This window comes from Anopheles coustani, unplaced genomic scaffold, assembly GCF_943734705.1.
Source record: "Anopheles coustani unplaced genomic scaffold, idAnoCousDA_361_x.2 scaffold_12_ctg1, whole genome shotgun sequence".
NCBI classification, from domain to species: Eukaryota; Metazoa; Arthropoda; class Insecta; order Diptera; family Culicidae; genus Anopheles; species Anopheles coustani.
The window spans coordinates 705,072-714,085 of NW_026525384.1; positions in this window are offsets into that span (position 1 = coordinate 705,072).

Below are 9,014 nucleotides of genomic sequence, written 5' to 3' on the forward strand. Positions count from 1 at the left end.
TACATCTGGCCTCGTTCCGTGTGGCCTGGCTGCTGTTATGCCAGGCCCTTGACAAGACAGGTTTCGGGTTTGACATGGTCATCGTCAGACAGGTACCACCTTGGTGCGCTGCCTTCACCGGTGCATCCCTCACCGACAAGTCTCAAGTCGCCCCATAGCTTGCTTTGTCCTCTTTCCACTACTGAGACGAACAGCAAAACCACGCTCCGGCATGGTCTACTGTGGCCTCGAGCGACCCTTCCGTTCTGCTGCTGGTCAGAAGACTTTCAATGGGGACCAGTCCATTCTACTCGTCTCCAACCAGCAACTCCAGGAGAGTGAACCGGAGCAAGCTCGACGGTGCTACAATCCCTCGTAGCCGGACGTCCACGCGTGACTCGCGCAAAAGTCTTGGTCCAAGTGCCCCGGGACCAACGAGGCACTGACCATTCAGATCTCGACTTCTGCGACTTTGGCGTGAATCTTCCAGGAGAGTAAATCCCTTCCGAAACACTTACTACGTCTTCACGGTCCTCCGGAGAGGCTAAACAGACGAGAGGGCTAGATATCTACAACCAGGATTAAAGAAACCCTACAAGGCCCGTTCCGTCTGCGGCACACTACCATTCCCTGGCCCATCAAGGCATCACTCTGATAGTGCACGGGAGGTCGGGTATCCCTCCCAGCCAGATCTCTGTTCGTCACCCCTGTTGCCAGGGGGTCCAGTGGCGCCACGAGGAGGCCAGTATTCCAGGCGTTCACGCCGTCAACCCAGTAAACCAGGTTGACCCTACAATGACTGCGAGCCCACTAGAGGCCACAATGAAGGGGGTGCTGTGTAAGGTGAGGATTTCGAACATGTTGTTGGATCCGTTCGAATCTCACCGGGGTTTGAGGCAAGGTAATGGACTCTCCTGCCTTCTATTCACCATCGCTCTGGAAGGTGTCATGAGGAGCGCGGGCTTCGACATTCGTGGCACGTCTTTCATCAGCTCTCTCCAATTCCTCGGCTTTGCGGATGACATCGACATCATCGGGCGGAACACTAGGATGGTGTGCGAGGCGTACACCCGACTGAAACGCGAGGCCGCAAGGATTGGATTAATGATCAATGCGACGAAAACAAAATACCTGCTCGTCGGAGGCTCTGACAGTGACAGAGCCAGGCTGAGGAGCAGTGTATCAGTGGACGGCGATGAACTTGAGGTAGTAGCTACCTCGGCACTGGCATAACTCCGGACAACAACGTAAACTGCGAAATCCGTAGGCGCATTGTTCAGGGCAATTGTGTCTACTATGGGCTCCACAAACTCCTGAGGTCCAGATGGCTTCTCCCACGCAAGTGTGCCATACACCGTACGCTGATTAGACCGGTTGTTCTCTATGGGCATGAATCCTGGACTCTGCTCACAGAGGACGCCAAGGACGGTCCATCTTTGGCGGTGTGTGTGAGCAGGGCGTGTGGAGGAGAAGGATGAACCATGAGTTAGCTGAAATGTAAGGCGAGACGGACATCCTGACGGTGGCGAAGGCCGGCAGGATTCGTTGGTTGGGGCATGTGAGGACTCATGCGCCACCAAGAAGGTGCCTACCAGCGACCCGCCCGGCACGAGACGACGAGGAGCCCAGCGAGCTCGGTGGATGGACTAAGTGGGGCAGAACCTGCGAGACATCGGATACGACCGGGATTGGAGGGCTGCAGCCATGGACCAAGCTACCTGGAGAACGATTGGTGACCAGGCCATGTCAGCACGACGTGCTCAACTGTGAGCGGGCCAGTGAAGAAGAGGAAGAGAAGAAATGGAACACTTATCAGTGATATTGATAGAAGATATGTTAAATAAGCGGTTTCCGCTCAGTGTCAATTCTTCAATATGAAGTATAAACAATACAGCTGAGGAAATCCACAATACGCTAAAACTCGATATATACTATAGCGTTCGGGCCCAAACATCAGAGTATATAACCTTTTCATATTAAGGTTAAAAGTGTTCTAAGCGTTCTGATGCATGATATCATTCAATTAATCTCAGTCGAATATAGTATTTGTTTACAAATGGTTAAGTAAATTTAAACATTGTAGAATCTCGATTTATCGTGGTATAGGGTGTTGTCGTTTCCAAGTTTGCAACAGAAAAATCGATAGATCTATTCTTTCAAATCAAGTTATCGGTTGAAATAAAAAGCTTATTACTCTTATTCAAACGGTAACTTGAATTTTTTAATTAAATAGCAACAAAAATTGTTTTTTTATGTTCAAAATCAAAATAGTTACCAGTTTTCGGTAACCAACCCACATGTTTCATACTGCTCAGATTTTTTTTCAGCTGTCTGCACATTTCTTCTGTCCATCATTTCGTTCAAAACAACTTGGAACGGTTCAAACGAGAATGATAGGAAGTATTCTGTTTACAAATAATGGGAACAAATTTGACTACGACACGTTTCCATGACATAACAATACTTTGTTATGGATGGTTATATGTATTCTCTCTTCTCAATCTGTTTTGTATCGAGGCTAGTATTAGGCAAAAATCTAAATAAAAAAACCTTCATTCAGTTCTCTCCGATACGCATATTTGCAACAAAAGATGTTTAATGCATGATTTGATCGTATTTGCTCGGCCAAGGCAGTTTGGGATTTTAACAAAAATCCAGGACAGATGAGCGGTAACGCGCATGGTCGATGGCAATGGTTATGGCAAAGAATAGAAAAGAGCAAATACGATATTTAAAAAATACGTTGTGCTTAATAATAGCCAAGTACTACGAACATTTTATTTAACTTCTTTTTCTTGGCGTAACGAGCTCTTGGTCATGCCTGCCCGTTAAGGGCTTACGAGACTTGTTTCCCTGTTGTACGTGGATAGTCAGTCCTCTCGTACAGGGGAGGGTCCGGTCTCGGTTGGGATTCGAACCCACGCCGTCGAGGTGGTGAACCCTGGCGCTCATGGACCGATTTTCTAACCAGCGCTACCGCTCGGCTGTCGCGGACCCCCATTTTATTTAACACGTAAATTATTATTCTAGTGCGACATTAAAATTGCACGTTTTGACAATATCTCATGATCTGATCTGTTTATCTTACAACTAATTACAAAGAAAGTTGAGATATGTATTGCTGCATATATTGACAATATAAAATGGTTTTAAAAGAATTAAACGTTCTACGAGACGTGTTGCATTTAAATTTCTTTTTATTTATATAATTTATTCTTTTCATAGTTTTTCTTTTTTTCTTGAAGAACACTGAAGTAAAAAGAAACAACGAAAAATAGGAACAAGAATCGGTGAAGGCGAAAAGAAAGGAAAGTGTTGAACACGGCTGTTGAACAAAAAATACTGCTGCGAGACGTTATGCTGGGTGGGAGCGCTTAAATTGATATTAAATAAGCATCATTCTCCATTGCCGGTAAATGATGAAATAAAATAATAATAACAATAAAAGTAGCAATATCAAGCAATGATACACCAGGAAGTGATGCGATTCAAGCTCCAGGATTGCCCGTTGTCTGTCTTGTTGTGTTTCGTGCAACCGAACTGCTGATGCTTGCACAGTACGCTAAAAAAATAAAAATAACCGAACGTGTAAAAAAGATCAGCAAGCATGCTTCATCAATGCAGAAAGGAAAAACTAGAGGGGATAGCGGGAGGAAATTTGTTCAGAGTAAACGTCAAGGCGATAGGGCGCTAGAACTACGGCGAGCGAAAGAGTAAATAAAGTACGAAATTATTATCTCCTTTTATCATCTCGTTTCAATCCTATTTTCCGCCTGTTGTGCTCTTACATTAGCGTACTTTGGAAAGGATGTAAATAAAAAGTAGTGTGAGTAGAAGGACCAACTCGAGAGATACAGTGATATAATGGAAAAGGCAGAGAAAAAGAGACACAAGAAAGAGAAATGCAGGAACAAATCGAAAAAGAGAAAGTAACCGATAAGGAATGCGAAAGGGAGATAGCGCATAGAAGAGAAGAGAATTAAGCAGAATGGATGAGTAAAAGTCCTACGCAGAGAGTGACAAAAATATCAGTTTAAGGATAATTTGAGGATGTTTTGGTTTTCTTTCATTCCAAGGTAACACAGTTTGCTTAGCTGATATAGGCTGCCTTCGGTTACCAGTTCATTGTATTTTTAAAACGAAACATATGAGTTAGCTCATGTACTATTTAGCTCGAATCCACTTGATATTGTTCAACGAAAATTTTTGGTTCGGATATTAATGCGCTTGCTCGGACTTCGAGAGACGTTTGGGTTTCGGTTGAACCTGCTGGAGAATTTGGACAGTTTTGTTTTGATTCCGGCCGTCCGCACCTTCGAGTAATCCCGTTGAAAAGAACACTTACGGACTACGCCGATTCGATGCTCGTATCTCTCATCATCTCTTTTTCTATTACGCTCTTGAGCAAAGGTTGCGAAACGCTAGCCAAAACGAAGCACATAAACAAGACCATATTCATTCAATTACAATTATCGTAATGGCACCATCCTTTTGTGGGGTGGCTTTAAATCGAGGAAAACTACCCCTGGACATTCAACGGTGTGCGGTGGAAATGAGAGCTTTCGCATTAGCAAAAGTACAAGTTCTCTCCACAAGTTATACTCTCTGTTTTGATTTTTTCAATGCACTACAAATATTCCAACATTGAGCCCAGTCTCATATTTCGCTCGCTCTCCGTTTTACTTTGGTTAGGTAAAGCCAACAATTGTATGTATTTCGATATTGGTGGCTGCAGTGTTCAAATCGCCAAACTCCAACATTTGTGGTTCTTCGAGCGAGCAGAAAGGATGTCCGTCGGTGTGCGGTTTGTCTATCCCGTGAGTCTTTTCGATTTCAGCTAACAACTTCACAGGCGAGCAAGATTCAAGTGTAGAACAACCGAGTGATAACAAATGAAAGAGTTACTATGAGTTTATTTGTGCGTAATATTGCTAGGCATGGGTTAATATACGTTATATAGAAATCATGATAAACGCATGAAACCAATTTGATTGTTAAATGCACAACATAATTATGAAAGTGCCCGGTAGTCGTTTAATTTGATTGTACTATCTTAAAGTGTTGCAAATACTGTGCCGAAATGATGTTGTTCGAATTGTGCAAGGCTTGTTTCAAGTCCAATCCCGGTAGTGTGTTAAGCAGATTATTCGGAGTTTCACACTTATCTTTTTAATGATTATTTGATGATTTTATAATGACGCCATTGGCAGAGATGTAAGTCTCTTTTCGGTACAAAGTTTCAGTGGGAAGAAACGCAAATATTAAGTTCTACGACAAATTTGTAAAATGAGAAATTAGTGAAATATCTGGTGGAGTTCTATGAAGCATGTGGTACGCGGAATCGTTGGTGCGTCGTATAAAGTATCTCTTGTTCCATAACGACTTAGTTACAAAACCGACTCGTAGACAAAGGAGAAAAGTAGCCTTTCTCCTATATTCTTCTGCGTCTTATCAAATAATCGGCTTTTTGGCTTTTACAACACTACATAATCCGCAAGTGGATTCGTTCCGTTTGGTAAGTGTCTGTTTCAATTAACCAAATAAACTTAAGTAAATCAATCAATCAAAATCCGTTTGTTATAACCGTTAAAATGTTTCTTCCATTTATTACTGTATAATTATCAGGTATGTTGCATAAATTAGAGAAAAGCTATATAATTAAATGCTTACGATTAAGTATATGGTGAATCAATTTTCGTTTTGTATATTCACTGGATAACTTTTGGGCCGTTTTCTTCATTGCTCGTACTCAATGTGAGTGTTGGAAATTTTTTGTTATTTTCTGCATTGTAAATATAGTTACAAAAATCTATCATATATTTTTGATGGTTTTCATAGAAATCGGAAGCTTCATAGAAATCAGTTAGCTCCAAAAACAGATGTATAATTTTCTCCCACTTCTTTTCGTAAAATTATAACTTCTCTGCAGACGAAGTTCACTGAATCCATTTACCATTTAGAAGAGAAAGATAAAACAGGACAAGGATGATAACAATAAAGTTTTTGAAATTGATTTTCCCGGTTTGGTAGCCCAACAAGTGAATTACGTCCATATACATTTACAGAGGTGTCCAAAAACGAAAAGTGGTTTCTATTGTCTTTATTTAGTCTATATAAGCTGTTACAGACGTTACCACCTATATTTGCTTCTAACCCACCCACGTATGAAATAGCTCATCAGATTCTGTTTCTAACGCATCTCTTGATTTCAATTTTGTCTCTATTTTGTATATAGATCGAAAAATTTGCTATTTAAAATGTTTGTAAATATGAAGATTATTGTTTGTATTAATCATTGTTTTGCTATTTTGTTTGAAATAAAGCAAAACTTTTAATAAATTAAATGCTGAAACTGACCAAAATTTGTCAAATGTACGGCAGGCGTAACAAAACGCGACTGTAAACAAACAAAACAAGTGTCGTTTTGAAGCTGTGAAAATTAGTTGGTATGATTAATTTATTAGTTAATTAGTTTATTGTTAATTTGAGAACCGCTTCGATGCGGAGTTCAAAATGCGCCTACAAAATTGTACTCGTAAATTCGATAAAAAAACATGGTAATACGCACAAGTTAACTTTAAGGCATAATTGAATGAATGTTAATTGTTGTAACTATCTAGGAAAACCACAATTACCCCTTTTTTTTCATGATTTTAGCAGAAGATAAAAACTGAAGAGCTTAAGACAAAGTCAGATGTGTTAGGCTGGTATCTGCGCTTTACCGCGTCGGGTTTTAATAGACGAAATTGTATGGGATTTGACAGTTGCAAGCTGTCGTACGATTTTATCATACGAAAAATAAAAATCATTTGATTCGTCGTATCCGATTTTATCTGTTAACAAAGTTGGATTTTCTAAATCCGGAAACGAAAAAAATAATTAAATTTATTGTTTTCCTTAGAATTCTGCAAATAACTGAAACATTGGCTAATCGACGTCCGATAAAATATCGTTCGATTAAGCACTGACACTGAAGATAGAGAGTTATTTCAAAACTTGGTGCCTTAGAGACAACACCACCTGCTGAATAAGCTCAAAGGCTTTTATAGGACGAACATTTTATGAATTATAATGAATTATTTTTGTAAATGCTCAAGCAAACAAAGCACAACATCAGTCACGTCTTATGAAGACAGTATATTGAGAGTATTTGGCTAATACACTTTGGTTTGCATTCTTTTTCTCTAAATAATGCTCACTATTATTAAACGATTCTTTAAGGGAAATTCCTCACCAAAAAGGAATAGCATTTTATAGGAAGCAACCATTTTGGTAATTATTTGAAGGCCATTTTACAAAATCGCTCTTCCTCCTTCTCATCACGCTACTCTTGCTTGGATGAAACAATAGCCGCAAAAGATTAAGCGTATTTACAAGAAGGGACTAGTGTATGTTAAATTTGACTCTATTTCATATGGTAGGACATTTATCAGATGAACATAAGGAACAAAACTATGTTTATAAATAAAACAACGTGTTATGAAGCAATCGAAATGGTGGGTTCATCCCGCACAAATCCCGTTGATTTTGTTAGAAAAATAAAGGAATTTTTCGACAATTAACGATAAACGACGATTTACGTTAATAACCAATTTTAGTTCTCAATATGAGCAAAATACTGATAGTATCAAAATTTATATTTTATTTGTTTTCACCCAAATTTTGTTCATAAATGAATGCTTGTTCTTTGTATGAAGCGGATGTGAGCGATTTACCTTGAGGTCATTTACGGTATTTAAACAAAACATAGCTCGTTTAAATAGTTTTAAAGCAACGAATATTTCAAGAAAGCTAGGCCTGTGTTATAAATGGTTTCTATATTCCTTTTATTCCTCTTCGCATTTGTGCAATATTTTTTTTTTTGTTTAAGCTTGTAATTCCCCGAAATACTTACGAAACACTACGAATGAATTAATGTTAAATTGTTATGCGTATTTGAAGAAAATGAACAACATATTTTCAAAATGAGCAATTTATATTTCAAACACTCTACTCCAATAAACTATTTATGCTAAATAAAAAAAACCTACCGCACTGTAACAAGAAAGCATTTATCGAAATGCATATTTGGCAAACTTAGTGTTAGCGTTTTTAGCAATGTTTTCTCACCACCGAATCAAATAAACAATATTTTTATGTTGTGTTTGTCTTATTGAAATCGAAACCACGTATACGATAATATGACAGTGAAGAACTAGATCTTTATTTTTCTCATCATTACTACCAACTAGTGTTGTGCTTAATGAATCTTTCGATGAGTTTCATTCATATGAATCTTCTGCAATGAGTGATTCGATTCACGAACCGAATCTTGAATGAAAAAATCGCGATTCATGAACCTCTACGATTCACGATTCTCCACGATTCACGATTCTTCTCGATTCTTCATAGAAGCGTGGATTATGCGACCAAAAAAAAAAAAGAAAAGGGGGCCCTCAACCCAGTTTTGGCTGATGACTTTTCCTCACTTGGTGTTTCTTGGGGATTTTCTGATTCATGAATCTTAAACAGATTTACACAACTTTTGTGCCCTCTCATTTTCTTCCTGCTTGTTTTCAGGCTCTAGCAAAGCCGGGTTTCATTAATCTTGGAGATTCGTGAATCGTTAATCTCTAACATGGAGATTCATTTTCATTCATTCTTTTCAAAGACTCATGAAGATTCGTGAATCTGAATCTGATTCGCACAACACTACTACCAACTAGTGTAAACTAATCTATTTTAATTTTACGGCTACTGCACGTGACCACCGAAATGACTATCATCTGTTTTCAATGCGGTTTTCAATGTAAACATATCTAAAATAAATTTTATGGTTGTTTTGGCCTCATATATTGTTGCCAAAAGTCTACTAAATTTCACAATCAATTGTAGTTCAATTGGAATTGAATATTGTAAAAGTGAAAATAACAAAAAAGATTTATTTTAAATCTAGAAGCGAAAACGGTAACTCTACCCGTATCCTCACCATCTTGCGTCCAAAAGTCTCAGCAGTATTGTTCGGTTTTTTTAAAAGGCTTATCCCACTTTCTCAT